The sequence below is a fragment of the Tasmannia lanceolata genome, unplaced genomic scaffold, assembly GCF_043159265.1.
Source record: "Tasmannia lanceolata isolate RefF3 unplaced genomic scaffold, GAP_Taslan_0.1 ptg000008l, whole genome shotgun sequence".
In the NCBI taxonomy this organism is placed as follows: Eukaryota; Viridiplantae; Streptophyta; class Magnoliopsida; order Canellales; family Winteraceae; genus Tasmannia; species Tasmannia lanceolata.
The window spans coordinates 19,864,611-19,886,302 of record NW_027518685.1 but is presented as its reverse complement, the minus strand read 5'-3'; the positions used below and the strand labels follow the sequence as shown (position 1 = coordinate 19,886,302).

The following is a 21,692-nucleotide window of genomic DNA, read 5'->3' as shown; positions in this document are numbered from 1 at the left end:
CCATCTCATGTTTCTGTTCATTGTAAACCGCTAAGGCCCTAAACTGAAACATTATTCATGTGAAAAATTAATGTTTTATGACTAAATTTTTGTGATAGTAAAAATAAAGCAAGGGAGTTGCGCCCAGCTTTTGCAGGATCCATAGAGCTTATGAGTCTAACTTTTATTATTACTATTAGGGAAATGCTAGCGACCATCGCAGAAGGCATTTCACGGTTGGCCCGTCGCATGTCAGACCACCCACCTTGTGAATGGAGACAAAAGCTGTTGTCTTCATTCACGAGGTGGCTCGTCTGAAATGCAACAGATCAGCTGCGAAATGCCTTTTGCAAAGGAACCTAGCAAATCCTTAATATTATTAGGGAAATGATATATGTGCCAAGTGTTTCGAGAAAAACAAACGCTCCACTTGCTTGTCATGTAGTATTAAAGGGATGTCAGAGGGATATTATAGGAATATCCTCTGACGAATATATGTCCTCTGACTTGTCAGAGGATATTCCTGTAATATCCCTCTGACATCCCTTTAATCCTACACGACAAACAAGTGGAGCGCTTGTTTATCGAAACACTTTGGGGGGCTAACATGTCGTGTAGATATCATTTCCGTATTATTATTTTCAGGATCCATAAAATTGATCAACATTAGCTTAGTTCTACAGACCAAAATCTATCGGGGGGCTAACATGAAGGCCCACTCGAGGCCCAACGTTATTTATCCACACCTCAACGCCACTACTACTTTTCTTCACTTCTTGTTTTTTTGTGTCTAAATCGTCACGTGGACCCTGCCTGGGTTCCAGTCAAGGACCACTATCTCCAATTTTCCACATACGGAAACCAACCCACCATCTCCAATTTTTCACGTACTGAAACTACCTCTCAGCCACCCTTTCCCTATAAAAACCCTCTCCCCAGAACATGAAAAACTCACACTTACCCCATTAGAGCTCAACAAAACCCATCTTTTCCCTAAATTCTCAACATGTCCTTCTCAAGAAACCTCCCCTTCACCCTTCTCTAACTCCCTCTCTTGGTCACCTTCTCTCATGCAGCCACCTTTGAGATCCGAAACCAATGCCCCTACACAGTATGGGCTGCCGCGGTCCCCGGTGGGGGCCAACAACTCAACTCCGGCCAATCGTGGACCATTAGTGCGAACCCCGGACAGACCGGTGCACGCATCTGGGGTCGCACCGGTTGCAACTTTGATGGCAGCGGCCGTGGACGTTGCCAGACTGGGGATTGTGGAGGTGTCCTCCAATGCACAGGGTATGGCCAACCACCCAACACCCTCGCGGAGTATGCTCTAAGGCAATTCAACAACCTAGACTTCTTTGACATGTCCCTCGTAGATGGGTTCAATATCCCTATGGACTTTAGCCCAATTTCCAACGGTTGCACTAAGGGTATAAGGTGCAACGCGGACATTAACGGGCAATGCCCTAACGAGCTCCGTGCCCCGGGAGGCTGTAACAACCCCTGCACCGTATTTAAGACCGACCAATACTGTTGCAACTCTGGGAGTTGTGGACCCACAAATTACTCTAGGTTCTTCAAGGATAGGTGCAGAGATGCTTACAGTTACCCGAAGGATGATCAGACTAGTACCTTCACTTGCCCTTCTGGTACCAACTATAGGGTTGTCTTCTGCCCATGAAGTTTCTCCTATCTTTTTCTTATGCTTTTGGTGGTATGACCTATAGTAGTATGGTATCTAAGAAGCCATGGAAAAGTCTTCTTCTGTTGTATCTACGCAAAATAGTATCTTTGAATCCTAGCTCCTTTAAGATGTCAAAGTGATAAAATGAAATAAAGCTGTGCACGTGTTGATGTCCACATGTTTTATTACCTCCCCCCCCCCCCTCTCTCTCTCTCTCTCTCTCTCTCTCTCTCTCTCTCTCTCTAAGAAAGTTAAATTTGGTTGTTACTGTCGGTAAATCTTGTAACATTTACCGGCGGTCACTTTACCCTAAGGATGATCAGACGTGCCTTTACTTGACCTTATGGTACCAACTGTAGGGTTGTTCTTTTTCTTACGTTTTTGGTATGATCTATAGTAGTATGGTACTTAAGAAGCCATGGAAAAGTCTTCATCTATTGTATCTAAGTAAGATAACATCTTTCCTTTTAAGATGCCGAAGAGATGAAGGGAAATAAAGTTGTGCAAGTCTTGATGACTACGTATTATATTAACACCCCCCCCCCCCCCCCCCCCGCCCGCCGACAAGACCTTGACGAGACAGAATTCTGGTGTTCACTTGCTTTCTCAAAATAGAATTACATATGTGGAATTTCTACAATAAGTCAAAAAATGACATGGAAAAGCCCATCCCCCCTAGGTTCTGTTCACTTGCGTTCCCGGGAAAGCAAATCCCTGGAAAATAGCCTATTTTTTCCTTGACAAGACAAAATTCTGGTGTTCACTTGCTTTCCTGAGAAAGTAACAAGCCTAGGTGGAAAATGTCAAATAATGACATGGTAATTGCCAAAAATGATGTGAAAATGTCTCTTTTCTCACAAGTGTGGGAAACCAAATCCCACTATTTTGGTTGGATTTGCTTTCCCGGGAAAACTAGCGAAAAAAGTGGGCAAGCAGTTTCTCGGGAAACCTTTTCCTGCACAGTTAATGCCACGTGAACAGGCGCGAGAAACCTTCTCCTACATAGTTTTTCTGGATTTCTTTTCCTAATGCCACGTCAGATTCCCGGGAAACCTTTTCTTTTTCTTTCCCTGGAAAACAAGTGAACAGAGCCTTAATGATTTCATTTCCGACCAAAAACACTCGGATTTCATTTCTCGGGAAAACTAGTGCAAAAAGAAGGGCAAGCAGTTTCCCTGAAAACCTTTTCCTGCGCAAGTGAATAGTCCAGAAACAGTCCAGGTAAATCTTTTCCTGCACAGATTCCCTGGATTTCTTTTCCTAATGCCACGTCGGATTCCCGGAAAACACTTTCTTTTTCTTTCCCGGGAAAAGAAGTAAACAGCCTAAGTTAAATTTGGTTTTTACCGCCAGTAAATCTTGTAACATTTATCAGCTGTCATCAATGTACGGCTAAAAATAACAAATAACCAGTACAGCCAAAAAACCTAATAACTAATAGTGAAAAATTCAGCACAAAAACATAAAATTGTTATCGTTAAAAAAAAGGAAAAAAAAAAAATTTCAGCACAAAAACAACTTGACAGTTCAATCCCAGCTTACCTATGTTAAAAAAAAAGAAAAAAAGAAAAGAAAAAAAAGGGAGATGATATTTTCACCCCTTTGAAGTACACATTCGCCCCATTATAACGTGAACAATAGCGGCAACTTTAATTATTTTTGACGTCAAATCACGTTAGAGGGGGCGAATGCGTACTGCAGGGGGGTGAAAATATCATCTCCCAAAAAAAAAACCTACTTGACAGAGAAAACCATAAAAAGGAATGAAAGGAAGAAACAAAACTGTTCGAGAGTTATCAATCTTTTCAACGACTCGAGGCTTCCATTGCTTTTCTTCAACACATCAACTTCAATAAATATGTCCAATAAAACCAGAAAAAATATATCAAACATGAACTTCTAGAAGAAGAAATAGATTAAACAAGAAAAATAGATAGAACGATTTTTTATCAGAATCAACTGTAAACCCTAAAAATTGTGAGCCGAGAATACCCTAAATCAACAAATCTTCAGAAAATCTCCCATGTAAAACCCCATCTTCATGGCACAAGAGATAAGAAAATGAGTGACGATACAAAAACCTAGTTAGGAACCTGATTATGGAACAGCAATAGCCTCTTAACACGTTGACAACCACTTGTAATTGTAAGGTCCGTTTGGTTAGCCACAAAAGTATAAAAAAGTAAGAAAAACTACGAATATGATTTCACTTTCCTATTCTTGGTCATGTTTGGGTGTTTTTCATTGGCAACCCGACTTTCCTTGTCCGGGGTGAATTTTCCAGGTTTTGCATTTTCCTTCTAATTCCAGCGGAATTAACTAGAAAAGAAAACTGAAAGTTGAGATGTTATGTGCCTGGCTAGGTGTGTCCCACTAAGGTAGAATAAATTAGTTTATGTTCTGTCGTATTTTCTCCTTAGATTTTTTGTATGGATAAGTCTTAGAGACAAGGGTTATCTAGATTGGCTTGGGTAGGAGTTTTAGAGGATGTTGTAAGTGGGTTTTTTTTATAAATAACAAGTAAGTAGCTTTATTTCAAATCAATGAAGAAATCTATCACAAGAAAAAAACTAAAGAGAAAATACCACAAAATATAAACTAATTTATTTTTCATGTTAGGGAGTTAAACCGGGTAGAACTCGCCCCTAAAAGCTAGCTGTTAGAGGGAGGGTGCACATTCCCTTATAACCCATCCACATCCACATGTTTTTACTGATGTGGGACAATTTGCTTTTGGGTGGAACTACAACGCTTCATATATGAATTTAATTATCATCCCGCCTCTCTTTATTCTTTGAATGAAGTGGCACTTAGCTTTCCAGTGAATTCTTCCTTTTCTACTCTTAGTTCTTGAATACCTGATAGATTTTCATAGATGTGATTTTGTTTAAAGGGTATGTAAGTTTTTTTATTGTTTACAACATGTTCCTTATATTGGTTGTGATTTTGTTACCTGGGTGTTCTTTTGTTAAAAAGGTGTGTATATCTTGATTGTTTGGTACTCTACATTTTCTATTTATTTTCCTTTTTCATCTTACCAAACATGCAATTGTAATTTTTCAAAAAGTTTCCCATGGCAATCGCATGGAAAGTAAACTTTACTTCTACTTTAATACAACTTTATTGTTAAGGGAAGTGATATATCCTCCCTTTAGATTACTTGGGACACCCACCAGCAGTTTATTTGGCAATCAGCCCTATTGAATCCTTCTGACCCGAAGTACATCAGCCCCTCTGAAGTCATTGATACACACTGCTACTAGGTGTCCCAAGTAATCAAAAGGGGTGGATTTATCACTTCCCTATTGTTAATTCTATTTTACTTCTACTTTAAAAGTTCTTGCATCCAAACAAACCCGTATTAGGGATTCGCTTGGTTCCACTCTCAAGCATGGCTTTAAATTTCAGTTTCGGCATACGTTTTGGCCTTGGCCGAAATCAAAATTTTCATATTAGGGATTCGCTCGGTTCAACTCTCAAGCATGGTTTTAAATCTCGGTTTCGGCATACATTTCAGCCTTTGCCGAAACTGAAATTTTGATCAAAATCAGGTAAACCAATGAAAAGTTGTATTTTAATATTTACGAAATTTTTGTAATTTTGGTCGAAATTTTCTTGAAATTTCGAACAAAATGTCCAAAATTTCCGAAATTTTGAAATTTCAGCCAAAATTTGTAGAACTCGGTATTTCGGATTTCACCAAATTTCGGTTTCGGTCTAAACCGAAATGGACCGAGATTTCGGATATCAACCGAAATTTAAGACCATGCTCCCAAAGTAACCAAACAGTGTCGGCGACTTTGGAGCCGGTAATGGCTTCCTTACACATCACATGACAACTACTTGCCTTTATCTTAGTTTATTTTTTCTCCACTAAATAACAAAACCACCCTCCTTGTGCCATGTGTCTGTTTAAGGATTTGCTCGCTCTCGGTTAGGCAGTCGGATATCCTTAGCAGCCCTCTAAGAAAAATACTATGTGGGCCTCCAATAGTCTTACATATTTTTGGTGGGCCCAATATCGTATGGGGGAGTTGTCATGACCATGACAGACACATGGCTATTAAAAATAGTTTGCTAAATTGAAAGGTTCTGTAGCAAACACCTAGCTGCAAGGGTGCCCCACTGGATCCATGTAACCTAGCTGCATTGATTATGGTAGTGAAAATGAAAATTTAAAGAAGGGAGATGATATTTTCACTCCCCTGCATTACCTGCACGCTCCCCTTATTAGGTGATTTGACGTCAAAAAGCATTAAAGTTGCCCACTTTTCACATCAAATCACGTTATCAAGGAAGCGTGCGCATAATGAAGGGGGAGTGAAAATATCATCGCCCTTAAAAGAAATGATAAGTGTTGTTGGGTGAGGATCCAATGAGGCACCCTTGTACCTGGGCTTTACTGTTGGGGAAGTCCCAACTAGGGGTGTAAATGAGCCGAACCGAGCCGAGCTTGGCCCGGCTCATTAAGCTCAAAAACTCGGCTCGGGCTCGGCTCGGTCAGGCTCGCGAGCCTTATGGAGCTCTGGTTATATTAAGTTCACACCCTTCATCTTCCCTGGACAGCCCTATCTAGTGTAATTTGACTACTCTTTTTACACTACGGGGGTGGTCCAAGTAACAAATGGGGTTCCAAAAAAGAAGTGACATAATTTGCCTCCCCCTTTCACACTCCCTAGACAACCCTTTTAGTGTATATATTAATATATAAATTTAAATATATTAAATTCTTAACAAGCCTTAACGAGCATGGCCAGCTGGCTCAGCTCGGCTCGTTAAGGATTCGAGCCGAGCTCGAGCGAGCTTCCGAGCCCGAGCCAAAATTGACATCCTTAGTCCCAACTTCCTAGTTGTGGTTTTTTCGTGGAAAGCTAAATTAGAAACGTATGTTTTTTTTATGTTTTTTTCTAGAAAAAAGCCTAGATATAAAACCACAAGATCAAGTGTAGTGGGCGCAGCATACTTTATGCCAAAGAGTAAGCACGGTTGATTGGCGGTAGGGGCTCTATGAGTAAAATCTGGCCATGGATTGCTGAAGAGGATTCATTAAGACCATGGTTTAAAATTTTGACCGAAATCCGAAATTTCAGATACCGGTGGGGACCGAAATCGAAAATTTCCGAAATTCAATTTTTCGCCATTTACCAAATTTCGGTTTAATGACATTATTTATTTATTTTTTTAAAGTGTTAAAAATTTCGGTCCGAAATTCCGAAATTTCGAACCAAATTACCAAAAATTGGGTCGGAAGTTCCTCCAACGTATAATGGAGTCAAGTTTTGTTCTAAAAAAGCCCAAAAATCATCCATTAAAAACCGCAAAAATCATCCATAAATCATTTCCATAGGATCATTTATGGAATCACTAAAAGGCATCTTCTACCCATTTTGGGCCGAGTCAGATGCGGAGGCCTCTTAGTCTTGAGAGCACGATGGATACATGTGGCACTATCCACGTACATTGTAGATATACATTGAAGACCAAATTCCCGGTAAACAACGGCATTATGGTGAAAATGTCAAAGAGTTTATTTAATTAGTGGGTGTTGTACTCTAGTGTAGCTCTAGAAAGAGATAAAAGAACAATGACTTTTCAGCATCGTCTCTATAGCCCACTGAACTTATACAAGGCCCATCTCATGTTTCTCTTCATTGTAAACCGTTGAGGCTATGTTTGGATACCAAGAATAGAGAAATTATATGATGGGTGGCCGTGAAAATACGTGAAGTCTGAAAAGTATGGTACGGCCCACTCCATATGATGATCCAAACCGTCCATCTGTTAGGCCAAAACTTAAATAGGTTGTGTCCCAAAAATCATTTCCATAGGTTGTGCCCACTCCATATGGAAATGATTTATGGAATCTTCTACAGATCGGAGGGTTAGGATCATCCTATGGAAATGATTTTTGGGGCACAACCTATTTAAGTTCTGGCCTATCAAATGGACGGTTTGGATCATCATATGGAGTGGGCCGTACCATACTTTCCAGACTTCCCGTGTTTTCACGGCCACCCATCATATAAATTCTCTCCAAGAATGAACATTTCTGACGGAATTTTTTTGTGATGTAAATATAAAGCAAGGGAGTTGCTAGCTACTTTCGCAGAAAGCCATTTTGCGCCCAGCTTTTGCTGGATCCATAGAACTTATGAATCTAAAATTTATTATTATTATTAATATCATTATTAGGGAGATGATATTTTCACACCTCCTGCATTAAGCATTTGCCCCCCTTGTACCGTGAACAGTGGGCACTTTAACGCTTTTTACGTCAAATCACGTTAAAAGGAGGGCGAATGCGTACTGCAGGGGTGAAAATATCATCGCCCTTATTATTATTATTATTATTATTAGTTTCAGGATCCATAAAATTGATCAACATTAGCTTAGTTCTAACCAAAATCCATCCGGGGGCTAATATGAAGGCCCACTTGAGGCCCAATATTATTTATCCACACCTCAACGTCGGTCCAACTTTTCTTCTTCTATACGTCTACAACCTCTCGTAGGCCCTACCAGGGTCAAGTCAAGAAAACTGTTCACAATTTTTCACATACGGAACCCAACCCACTATTTGCAATTTTCTAAGCAATGAAACGACCTCACAGCCACCCTCCCCCTATAAAAACCCTCTCCCCACAACATGAAAAACACACACTTACCCCATTAGAGCTCAAAAAAGGAGATAAAAACCCATCTTTTCCATAAATTCCCAACATGTCCTTCTCAAGAACCCTCCCTTTCACCCTTCTCTTACTCCCTCTCTTATTCACGTTCTCCCATGCAGCCACCTTTGAGATCCGAAACCAATGTCCCTACACAGTATGGGCTGCCGCGGTCCCCGGTGGGGGCCAACAACTCAACACCGGCCAATCGTGGACCATTAGTGCGAACCCCGGACAGACCGGTGCCCGCATCTGGGGTCGAACTGGTTGCAACTTTGATGGCAGCGGCCGTGGAAGTTGCCAGACTGGGGATTGTGGAGGTGCCCTTCAATGCACAGGGTATGGCCAACCACCCAACACCCTAGCCGAGTATGCTCTAAGGCAATTCAACGGCCAAGATTTCTATGACATGTCCCTCGTAGATGGGTTCAATATCCCTATGGACTTTAGCCCGATTTCCAATGGTTGCACTAGGGGTATAAGGTGCACTGCGGACATCAACGGGCAGTGCCCTAACGAGCTCCGTGCCCCGGGCGGCTGTAACAACCCTTGTACCGTATTTAGGACTGACCAATACTGTTGCAATTCTGGGAGTTGTGCAGCCACAGATTACTCTAGGTTCTTCAAGGCTAGATGCCCAGATGCTTACAGTTATCCTCAGGATGATCGGGTTAGTACAGTTGTCTTCACTTGCCCTTCTGGTACCAACTATAGGGTTGTCTTCTGCCCATGAAGTTCCTCATTTCTTTTTCTTAAGTTTTTGGTGGTATGATCTATAGCAGTATGGTACTTATGAAGCCATGGAAGAGTCTTCTTCTATTGTATCCATGTAAAATAATATCTTTGAATCCTCCTTTAAGATGTCAAAGAGATGAAGTGAAATAAAGTTGTACATGTGTTGATAAACACATGTTTTATTACCTTTGCAATAAAGTTGTACATGTGTTGATGAACACATGTTTTATTACCTTTGCCTCTCTCTCTCTCTCATTCATATTTAACCCTCTGATCTTTATTAGAAAATTTATTGGAACCAACCTTTTTGGAAGATCCAAATCGTTCATTTGTTAAGCCCCAAAGCATATAAGTATATCCCCAAAAATAATCTCCATTGGATGATCATAACTCTTCAATATGTAGAGGTTTATATATGGTGTTGTCCATCTACAGATCGGAGGGTTAAGGATCATCATATGGAGAAGATTTTATAAGCAGGCCTATTTGTGTTGAGGCCAACGAATGAATGGCTTGGATCTTTTAACAAGGAGACCCAGGTGAGCTTTATTTTATACAAGGGCTAGAGAAACGCCCTTGAATAGATCCACGTCATTTTTAAAGTCGGTTCAGAAATTGAATTCTTTAGCCCTTGGATAAAGGGGGCCCTTTAACCAACCCTATTCAATTTTCACTCAGTGGGACCTTTAATTTATGATGATATCCCTCTAATTTAAACAATCAAATCTTTTTCCTCTAAATCATGGAATGAAAAAAAAAAAAAAAAATGTAAGAAAATTTGGTCTACCACAAATATTCTTCTTGCGATCCAAAATTCCAAACATGGTACCTGACTTTTCTTCCCAAAACAGCCATCGGGACACGGTCTCTGTCATATGCACACGTCGCTACCATTGAGGGGCTACATTCAGTTGCATGTCATAATCTAAATCAAACGGGGCCTAAGAAAAATGCTAAAAAGATGGGTGGCTAAGGCTTTGAGGCTCTTTTCTAACAGCCAATTTCTGGACCCACATGTGTTTACTAGAAGATGATCAGGCCCGTTGATCTGACCTGGGAGTACGATTATGACCCATTTCCATCAACCCCGCATTGATCGGATCTACCTTTTTTGAGGCACTCTTGTTTTTCTTCTTCCATATCATACTTTGGACCCTTCGAGGTTGGCTTTTCAGAAGTTAAAAAAAAATGCTAAAGACTGGTTTTTACTTTTTAACCTCTTTAATTACCCACCTTTTCTACCTGCATGGACCTGATCGGAGCCATTGATCCAACCGACAACCACAAAACCAGCCAAACGCGGTTGAGAACACCTTGATCGGATGACCTACGCCTTTGATCCATTAAGCTAAAAACAGTTGACTTCACATACACTCCCCATGCCACAAAGGGATACGAAAATGAATAAGCAATAGCCTCTTAACACGTTGACAACTACCAGCCCTATTTTTATTTTGTTTTCTTAAAATGGCAAAATTATCCTTCCCTGTGCCCTCTGGCGTGTAGGGATCGATTTGCTCTCAATTAACAGTTTCGGTGAGTATAGACCGTTAATCATGGTTTTAAATTTCGACCGAAATCCAAAATTTTGTTTTTCGGTCAATCCCGAAACCGAAATTGGGGATACCCAAAACATTACATTATTTCGACTGAAATTTAGAAATTTTGGTGGAAAAATTTGCTTTTTCCCTCGAGATTTCCGCTTATCCAAAAATTTCGGTTTCGATGAGGACCGAATCCCAATCCGAAACCGAAATTTGAAATCATGCCGGTAATAGCCTCCTTACACATTGACAACTACTAGCCTTTATCTTAGTTTTGTTTTTCCCTCCTTAAAATTACAAAACTACCCCTCCCTGTGCCATGTGGTGGGTTGGAATTTGGTCGGCTATGATCTTGGTTTGGTTGGCAGTCCCTAGCAGCCCTTTAAGTAAAATACTATATGGGCCTCCAATAGTCTTAGATATTTTTGGGCAGGCCCAATGTGCCATACTTTGTCCACATACTTTACCCAATGGTTGTAGAGATGTATCAAAGTCGAAGATCAATTCACAGTGTGGGTGATTGTGTAAACAACGGCATTATGGTGGAAATTTCAAGGCTTTGTTTAGTGGGGGTGTCGTAGTCATTGTAGATGGAGAGATTGATTTCCAGTCATCTTTTCTATGCCTCACTGCCGAGGGGCTGATGTACTTCACATGGTAATGATTCAACGGTTCTGATTACCACGTACACTGGAGCAAATTTATCGTTTTCTGTTCTTTTCATATCTTTAATGCTTCAAGAACGTCAGTTGAGCCCTACCCAACCTAGTCAACAAATTCCACACACGGCAATCCAACCAACTTATATTTTCCCATTTCCAACATCCTCCCTCTATAAAAAAAAAAAAAAAAAAACAGAAAAAGTGGAATGATAAATTTGCACCCCTCGATCTGTAGGATAATTCACACCACATTAACATGAATTTACGTTAAAAAGCTAGGGGTGCAAAAAAACACCAACCCGAGGAACCCATTTTTCCAATCCAACCCCCGGCGGGATTCAACCTGACCCAACCCAAGGAACAATTTCCTCAATCCGACCCAACCCGACTTCACCCGATTTCCATATTGAATCATGTTTAGACCATCTAAATATGTTGGCCCCACTTGCACTTCTACTGCCAGTATTTTTTCTCAAAAAATGTGCACGGATGTATCATCTAATTAAGACGCTAATGGATCCAATATAGAAAGTTAGAAATGAAGGGTCAATGATATAGTCATGCACTAGTTTCTAGTTGAGACACTAACGAATCCAATACAGAAAGTCAGAAATTAGGTGCATAAATGTAGATTGATCATAATTAAATCATTTTATAGAAAGTCAGAAATTAATTAGGTGCATAAATGTAGAAAGTTAGAAAATTGTCGGGTTACAATTCGAGTCGGGTTGCCCAATACCCCAACCCGATTTTTAGTAGGCTTGGTTATAAATTTCCAACCCACAACCCAATCCAACCCGAAGATATTCAAGCCAACCCGCCCAAAAATCGGGTTGAACCCGACCCGAGTTGCACCCCTATAAAAAGCATTAAGTCTGCCGCATACTCTCCTTTAAAGAGGTGCGAATTATCCTAGGTGGGGTGCGAATTTATCATCGCCGTAAAAAAAACCCTCTCTCCCCAGCCTCATTAGAGCCAAAAAAAAAAAAAAAAAAGTGTTGAGAAAATCCGCCTGGCAAATCAATCCGACCGTGCACAAATTAAATGGAAAAGTAAAATAAACAAACAAGCCACAAGATGAACACCAAGATTTTACGTGGTTCGGCCAAGCCTACTCCACGGGCAAGAAATACAAGGATTACAATAGATTAATCACAAACCCACAACCCTTTCCTTCCTTCTTAACCCAAGACTATACAAGAGAGTAACCCATGAGAAACCCAAGACTAGTTGAGACACTAACGAATCCAATACAGAAAGTCAGAAATTAGGTGCATAAATGTAGATTGATCATAATTAAATCATTTTATAGAAAGTCAGAAATTAATTAGGTGCATAAATGTAGAAAGTTAGAAAATTGTCGGGTTACAATTCGAGTCGGGTTGCCCAATACCCCAACCCGATTTTTAGTAGGCTTGGTTATAAATTTCCAACCCACAACCCAATCCAACCCGAAGATATTCAAGCCAACCCGCCCAAAAATCGGGTTGAACCCGACCCGAGTTGCACCCCTATAAAAAGCATTAAGTCTGCCGCATACTCTCCTTTAAAGAGGTGCGAATTATCCTAGGTGGGGTGCGAATTTATCATCGCCGTAAAAAAATCCTCTCTCCCCAGCCTCATTAGAGCCAAAAAAAAAAAAAAAAAAAGTGTTGAGAAAATCCGCCTGGCAAATCAATCCGACCGTGCACAAATTAAATGGAAAAGTAAAATAAACAAACAAGCCACAAGATGAACACCAAGATTTTACGTGGTTCGGCCAAGCCTACTCCACGGGCAAGAAATACAAGGATTACAATAGATTAATCACAAACCCACAACCCTTTCCTTCCTTCTCAACCCAAGACTATACAAGAGAGTAACCCATGAGAAACCCACAAGAGAAAATCCCAAGAAGAAAGCTCAAAGGAAAACCCTCCCTTCTTCGTCTTCTTCTTCTTCGTCTCTCTCTCTCTCTCTCTCTCTCTCTCTCTCTCTCACACACACACACACACACACACACATATTGTTAGACCCCGTTTGTTTTGGATTTTAACGTTGGGAATTAATCTTGACCACTAGATCTTGATCATCTATCGATTTGACTTTCTTGGGACTCAAGGTACTTACTTTCTTGGGACTTAAGTAACTTGACTTTCTTGGGACTTAAGTTACCTACTTTCTTGGAAGCTTGGAAGACAAGTCTTGACTTTTTAGAATTATGTAATGCTTTTATTTTTCAAGTAATAGTCTGTTAGTTGTGCTTAGGAAAGCTAATAGTAATTAAGAATAGTTAATTTCGGATTTGTAAGGCAGACTAAGTTTTAGACCTTGTATCTTCTTCATATGTAAGTGTTTTTAGTGAAATTTGAAGGGTTTTAAGTAGTACAACAACTTGGGTTACTTTCTTTGTGTGTTTTGACATCAAGAGAACAATCTTCTTCTCTTAAAACTCATCTTCTCCCTCCAACCTCGTTGGTTTCATTCCAATATTTAAGAACTAATTTTGAGTCCAAAGCTGATTATTGGACACAAAACTAAACATAATTTTAAGTCCAATAATCAATTTTAGACACAAAAATCAATTCTCAAAATCGAACACAAACACAGCCAGATTCTAACCAAACTCATTCCTCCTTTGTCTTACACGGAGCGTGTTTCCTTCGGTTGATCTACCATTTTATCGGGTTGCGACAAAAATTGCCTACTATCTGATATTAGGAATTCCTATGATGGATGCATTTTTTAGTCATAAGATATTGAAAGCAAGGCTTGCTAATTATGGACGGTTCAGATCAATCAAATGCAGATAATTAAGATCATCTAATCAACATTTTTTTTTATAGATCTAAGGTAGGGATGATCACGAAATTAATGACCGAACCTTCAGGCTTGGCAATATGGGACGTGGCATGGTTATGCCTTGTGCCTTGATGGGCTTCAAGTACTCAGGTAGTAGTACGAGTTAGGTCACTCAGCTTATAGCTTGTGAGCATATGATAAAAAAACAAGAAGTGTTAGGCATATAAGGGCTTGCACTGGAGACTACGGTCCTTGTCATAAGGCAAATATATGCTTGGGTGTCGTATGGGATTCTCCCTGGCTATAGAACACGTGAAGACCTGTAACACTTGGCATGTGGCTAGAAATGAAATATTCACTACCGATCTTTAGCTTGATATCCTGGGACAAGGATGAAGGTATGCTCTTTGCAAAAGTTGAAAAGAAGATCAAGAGGGAAGAGTTTCATGGGATGGGCCTATGAATTAGTCCAACAGGGTACAAACTTGCTGCAATACGAGGCATGTCCACTTTAAACAGTAGGTCTCACCTTTGATATGAAATCCCGTCCTCCCTTAGGATATTCCTAAAAAAATGTGATGATCTAGGAGGAGATTTTGTTTTCAACTGATACGAAAGAATGGTAAATTTAGTTTTCTTTCAAGGGTCCTTGGGAATAAAACTACAGTAGCAAGAAGCAGCGAGGAACGAGGATGGGTCTAAAAGAAATTTGATACAACATTAAACACATTTTTTCATAGGGAAGCCTAATTTCATGATAATATTCAAAAAATTATAAATGGAGGAATCAATGAAGGGCGCCCTTGCAAAAACAAACTTCAAGGGCGCCCCCATTGGTCAGTTTCAACAAAAGTCAAGGTCGCTTCGGTTTTTCCTGCACCATCCATCTTAATTGCACTTTGATGGAATTTACTAATGGGGGCGCCCTTGAAAGTGGTTTTTGCAAAGGTGCCCTGCTTTCTATCGTTCCTCTTATAAATGCACTTTGGAATTGCGATTTTTGCAAAGGGCGCCCTTGACTTTAGCATTCCTCTATCAAATCTCTCTTGTTTTTCTGCATACATGTGCTTTTTGAGAGGGATGAAAATCTATGGTTACTGCGAGGTCGTCAGGTAATGTAAAAGTATTCCATCACTATCTTATTTTTGTCTGTTTCTTCATAAAGCTACTTTCAAGCTCAAGAATTTGTCTGCTATGGATAATTATCTCATTTTAGTGGATATCATTTGTAGCCACGTGAGAGTTGATGTGGTAGCGATGTTCCTACGTCGTTCTTGTGTTGTTGCCCCTCTGTGGCCATGGGGACACTTGGAATTTGTCCCTGATTGTGACTGAATGAACGGTCATATATCCGTTTGAAACGGTGTTAGAGGGGTATGAAGGCTATTTGAAAAGCCATGTTAAAAGGACGTGATGGCCGAACGGCCATGATGAAGGGCTGTATGAATCTTCTATAAGAACAGCCTCATCTTCCCCACTTGGTTCATTCGAATATACCTACATATCTGCCATTGTTGCACATAAGTTTTCTTAATTGGAAGAAAGTCTAAAAGCCCTCTCTCTCCATTCTCTCATCTTCAATTTGCATTTGCATTTTTGCACTTGTCTTGCATCTCTGTAATTCCCATCAGTGGTATCAGAGCAAGATGGTTTACAGAGATTTTATGATTCCTCATCAATGTCACTGTGTTGCTGCAAACATTGCCGGACAACAACGTCCCTTCGTTAATCGGGCAAGAATAATCGGAGAACCCATTGCTGGCCGAACTCATTGCCTAACTCAGTCCCATACTCTTCCCTGCAAGTGAAGAAGACACGAGGACGAAAGAAGAATAAATTAAAAAAAGAGTATCTTGAAAAAGGCAAGGAAAGATATTCGTTCTCATCCCCTCACTCTTATTCCTTTTCCCATGAAGGGTGGGACAAACTGCACAGAGACATCAATCCTACAACTTATACATTAAGACCTTCATTTTGCCATATTAACCAATCTACCGCAATCCCATTTTCTTTAGAAAGGTCTTACATACTGTCATCGGCATTTATATATATATATATATATGACTGAAATCCTCATCCCTATAGTTTGATAAAGATACACCTATTGTCTTAAATTTTCAAATATCATCTTTTGGGCCTAACCAAATATCCTATTTGAGATTTACAAAAGTCATTGGATCTCTGATTTGAAAAAGGGGACAAACTTGGCCTTATTTTGAACCCGTGGAGATTCGATCAGGCACAAAGCAAGTGGATCAAGACAAAGAAAGACGCAATAAAGCGTCATTTTACAAGCACATCATCAATCTAACAAAGGAATTCAACCACAAAGGGGTTAGTGACTTTTAAATTTCGCCGATCCGGTCAGTGTCTAAACCTTGATTCATTTGTTTTTATTAAGTTCATTTTGATATCCATGGCTTCTAAGGCTCTAAATAGAAAACTTAGTAAAACTGAGAAATTTAATGGAATGCATTTCTCAATGTGGAAACGTAGGATCAAACATATTCTTAGCCAAGAAAAAGTACATTATATTTTGACTACTAATCCACCACCAGAACCCGCAATTAGGGCTGCTGATTTGGTTAAAAGAAATTACGAAAAATATATGGCAGATAATAAAACTGCAAGAACCATTTTGTTAACGTCAATGGAACCAGATTTAGAAATAATTTATGAGGAATATGAACATGCTAAATAGATGTATGAATCAATAGTTGAGGCATATGGTACTATGTCCGAGTCATATGTTCAATTACTGATCGAAAAGTTTAACTCAACTAGGATGAAAGAAGGTGAGTCAGTAGCGGATCAAGTTAACAAAATGTTAGTGATAGCAAAGGAATTGGCTGCTGTAGGAAATCCCATTCCGGAAAAAATGCAAGTTTCGACTGTTCTTCATAGTCTTCCTGCCTCATGGGATTCCGTTGTAGTCGCTATAAACTTCTCTGGTCAAGAAATTGACATGAGGACTCTTCCACTAAAGTTAAATGTGGAATATGAAATGAGACTTGAGAGAAGTCAGAAGCAATGTTAGTTGTCCCATCTTCTTCAGAAAATAACAAGCCCCAAGTAAACAACTTTAAAAAGAGAAAAGAGAAGGGAAAATTCAAACATAGGAATAACAAGTTCAAGAAAAATAAGATCTTTAAGGGAAACTGCTTTAATTGTGGCCAACCTGGACATCGTAAAATTGATTGTCCCAAAAAGAAAATGGAGAAAAATGGAAATGAGTCCGGGGACATTGCCTGCGTGGTTTCTGCATCCCTTCTGGCAGATGGAGACGACTGTGCTTGGTGGATTGATTCAAGTTGCACTCGGCATGTGGCTAGAAGCAGAGAGAACTTCATAGAGATGAAGGAAATGAAAGCTGGTGATCATCGTATCTTCATGGATAATGACACTTACTGTGATGTGAGGGGAGTGGGAACACTCCGTCTGAAGATACCTGGGAAGAATAATCTCCTTGTCTCTGATGTATTGTATGCTCCGTCTATAAGACAGAACCTTCTCTCTGTATCTTGATTGGACGAACATGGTTTTGAAGTTCGTTCCCGATCAGAAAAAGTTTCCATTGGAAAACATGGAAAAGTCTTGTTCTGGGGAAAGAAAGTTGATGGGTTGTATAAGTTAGATGTATCTTCTGGAATTATCAATAAAAGTGTTTCTTCTTCTGAGTATTTTGATGTGTCTTTTAATGTAGTTGATCCCTTTATATGGCATATGAGATTAGGACACATAAATAAAGATAAGATGAAAAGAATGTCTGAGAATGGTTTAATTCCTCAAATGGAAATAGAATATTCTACATGTGAACCATGTTTGAGTGGAAAGATGACTAGAAAACCCTTTCCAAAAGGGCAAAGATCATCTGAACTCTTAGGAATTATACATTCGGACATTTGTGGTCCCTTAAAACCCATAGAGGAATGGAGTACTTTATAACATATATAGATGACTACTCAAGATATGGATATGTTTATCTAATACGAAAGAAATCAGATGCATTAGATATCTTTAAAGAATACAAAAAGGAAGTGGAAAACCAATTAGGTAGACAAATTAAAATCCTTAGAACGGATAGAGGTGGTGAGTATTGTTCAGAACTATTCAACGAATTCTGTAGAATGTGGAATAATACATCAAACCACAATACCGTATACACCGCAACAAAATGGTGTAGCTGAAAGAAGAAACAAAACCTTTATGGATATGGTTAGGTCTATGCTAAGCCATTCAAATCTTAGCACATATTTTTGGGGTGAAGCTTTATCAACAGCCATGTTCATTTCAAATAGGGTTCCAACTAAGGCTATAAAAGTGACGCCTTATGAACTCTGGAGAGGTTTTAAACCTAATTTAAGTAACCTGAGAGTTTGGGGCTCTGGTGCTCATGTGCTAGTTCCTAGTCAAAATAGGGAGTTAAGTAGTAAAACTATTAAGTGTACATTTATAGGATACCCTGAGAATTCTAAGGGTAACCAGATTTGCGATTCATCATGACGATGGATCGGTGGGAGTGGTCGAGAGCAGAGATGCTCATTTCCTAGAAGAACACTTAGATACAAGAAATCATTGTAAGTTAATAGAGTTATTTGAAATATCTAAAGAAAAAGATTCAGTTAGTCATGAAAGTGAAATCTATTACTTATATATAAAGCTGGATGTGGTACGCTGAGGGTGTGCCATGTGGCACCCCCTCTGCAAACCGCATCCAGCCCTTTTTTTTAACGCAAAAAACCCAAACCGTCCTTTTTTGTTAATACGCAAAAATCCCAAACCGTCCTTTTTTTAATGCAAAAAACCCAAACCGTGGTGCTGTGGTGCTGCCACGTGGCACCCCCTTATAATCGGATTTTTTAAGAATCTATTACTTATATATAAAGCTGGATGTGGTACGCTGAGGGTGTGCCACGTGGCACCCCCCTCTGCAAACCGCATCCAGCCCTTTTTTTTTTTTAACGCAAAAAACCCAAACCGTCCTTTTTTTATTGCTACCCACCATCGCCGAGGCTACAACTCGCCTGTGCTTACTTCGAGGTGCAAAGATTGGCCGAAGTACTATTTGTGCAAAGGTGGCTAGCAAAAAATCTAGCAAAAAATAATACTCATTACGACTATGTGAAAAAAAGATTGGTAGAATACTAAGTTTAAAATGAAAAATTACGGACAAATGGAAGCAAAGTTGAAAAATTACAGAAAAATACCAAAACAATGTAGTAAAATATGACAATTACGGAAAAAACTACAAATAAAATCTACATACAATCCAAGATATATCTTTCAATCATATGTCCTATTTATTAAATTAATATAAATAAATATGTAAACCGCATTCCAATCACCATTCAACAGAAAAGTCTATACCGATGTGGATACCAATTGATGTGAAATACCAATGGATGCGAATAGGTAGCTATCATTTAATCAAACATTACGTCTTTTCATAAATGCCTCTTCCCCTCCACCAAATTAAATACATTTCAACAATGCATCCTTCTATTCCAACTTCAATATTCCAATCTAGAAACTTCAATATTCCAATCTATAATAGTCCTCCACACCATCTTCTCCTTGCCTCTGCCCTTCATCAATCCCATATTTGTTTCTTCTAATTTATTTTGCTTCGAATCCAAGATTATTATCAGACACAGGTACTCTTTTATTGTGCTAATTTATGTGCTATTATTTTACAACTCTTATTATTTTTTGAGAAAAGAGAAACAACACCCAGCCATTATTTCCCCCATTTTGGCTGGGCTTTGTTTCCCGTAAAAAATATATAATTTTTAGTATATAGTGTTAGTGGAAACGTGCCAGAGATTCTTGAAGCCTAAATGGGTATTTTTAGGGAGGAAAAAAAATGGAAGAATTAGAGCGGATCGGCCTTCCTCAAAATCCATTTGGATTGTCATGAATCTTTTCTCTTATAGATTTTAAATTTAACAATCTCTTTAAGAGCTTAAGCTTTGATACCAAATGAAATACAAGTGTGACAACCCAAGAGGGGGGGTGAATTGGCTAATTAAAAAATCTTTGGCTTAATTAGGTGGATTATTAAGACACTGTTAGCCCAAGGGTTCAACAAGTACTCCCATTGATATGTTTTGATGATTAACAAACTCACTTAGACATAAAATGGTTTTATATACTAATGATCTTCATTGTCTAAGTGAATGTGTTCCAACCTTTAGATTCTACAAGTTAAAATGATTATATACACCCACCTTTTGCAACATTTTTGCAATTATTGTTTGGATTTTTTTGAAATATCATTTTCAGGAAAAGACAATTAAAAGGGGTGCAATTATCATTTTTTAGGTGTGTGTCGTTGGTTAGGTGGGTTCCACTGTAGAGATTGCATATACCAATTGGATCTAAAAATAATAAATAGGGTTTTGCTAGTGTCCATAGCAGAAGGCATTTCGCGGATGGTATGTTGCATGTGAGAGCAGCCACGTCAGATGAATAAATGAATGAAGACAAAATCTGTTCAAAAGTGAGCCTATGTGGTTGAAAGACCAAACAGAGGAAAAGTCCTATACTGGGGCGTTTGTATCTAAGAAAAAGAAATTTTTCCAAGGAAAAAACATTCCATGAAATACAAAGTATATGGTCTAGGGCGTTTGCAATATTACTTAAAAATAAAAATAAAAAATAGATTTTGTTTATTTTCTCTATATCCTCCAAACAGCCTGTCATAAATGATAGAAATCTGCGAAGAAAAGTCTTCTGAATAAATGATGGGTCCCATTATCTTTTTCTCATAACATTGCATTTTTTAGTTATTTTTAATTTATTTTTTTCATCTATTTTTTTATCCCTTTCTTCAATTTCATAAATCTTTACTCATTTAGGTTTTAAATGACATCCTATGCATCACACATTTGGTCCCACTCAGTTATGGATTCTTTGTATTCCCCCCAGATTTGAGTTGGGTTTTATGTTTTCATTATATAGATTCTAAATTCCTACGATTAGGGACCATTGCAAAAATATTTTGAAATATTTCAGAAAATTCTTAGCATGAATGAAGAAATTTATATGATCCAACCTGAAGGATGTGAAATTGAGGGACAAGAAGATAAAGTTTATAAGTTGAAGAAGTCCTTATATGGATTAAAACAGTCCCCTAGGCAATGGTACTATACTTTTCATAATGTTGTGATGAAATTTGGTTTTGTGCAAAACAATTTTGATCATTGTATATATGTCTTAAAAGGTGGGAGTTCATTTGTGATATTGTCATTATATGTTGATGATATCTTATTAGCAGGAAATGACCTACTATTGATTGAGAAAGTCAAATCATGGTTAAAGTTCCAGTTTGAAATGAAAGACATGGGTGAAGCCTCATTTGTCTTAGGAATTAAACTAACTAGGGATAGAAAGTCCAAACTTCTTAGCTTGTCTCAAGAAAGCTACTTAGAGAAAGTTCTAAAGAAGTTTAGAATGGACTTGTCAAAAGCAAGAGATACTCCCATTTGCAAAGGTACCAGATTATCAAAGAACATGGAATCTTCTAATGTTGAAGAGACAACTGAAATGCAAAACAAACCCTATGTTCAGGTAGTAGGAAGTTTAATGTATGCAATGTTGTGTACAAGACCAGATTTAAGTTTTGTAGTTGGTCTTGTGA

General features: G+C 38.8%; 2 pseudogenes; both read left to right on the top strand.

The window, feature by feature from the left end:
• Positions 1 to 959: 959 nt before the first annotated feature.
• Positions 960 to 1,851, top strand: LOC143884711 (protein P21-like; annotated as a pseudogene).
• A 6,453-nt stretch (positions 1,852 to 8,304) lies between these two features.
• LOC143883391 (protein P21 pseudogene) lies at positions 8,305 to 9,298 on the top strand (annotated as a pseudogene).
• Positions 9,299 to 21,692: the final 12,394 nt, after the last annotated feature.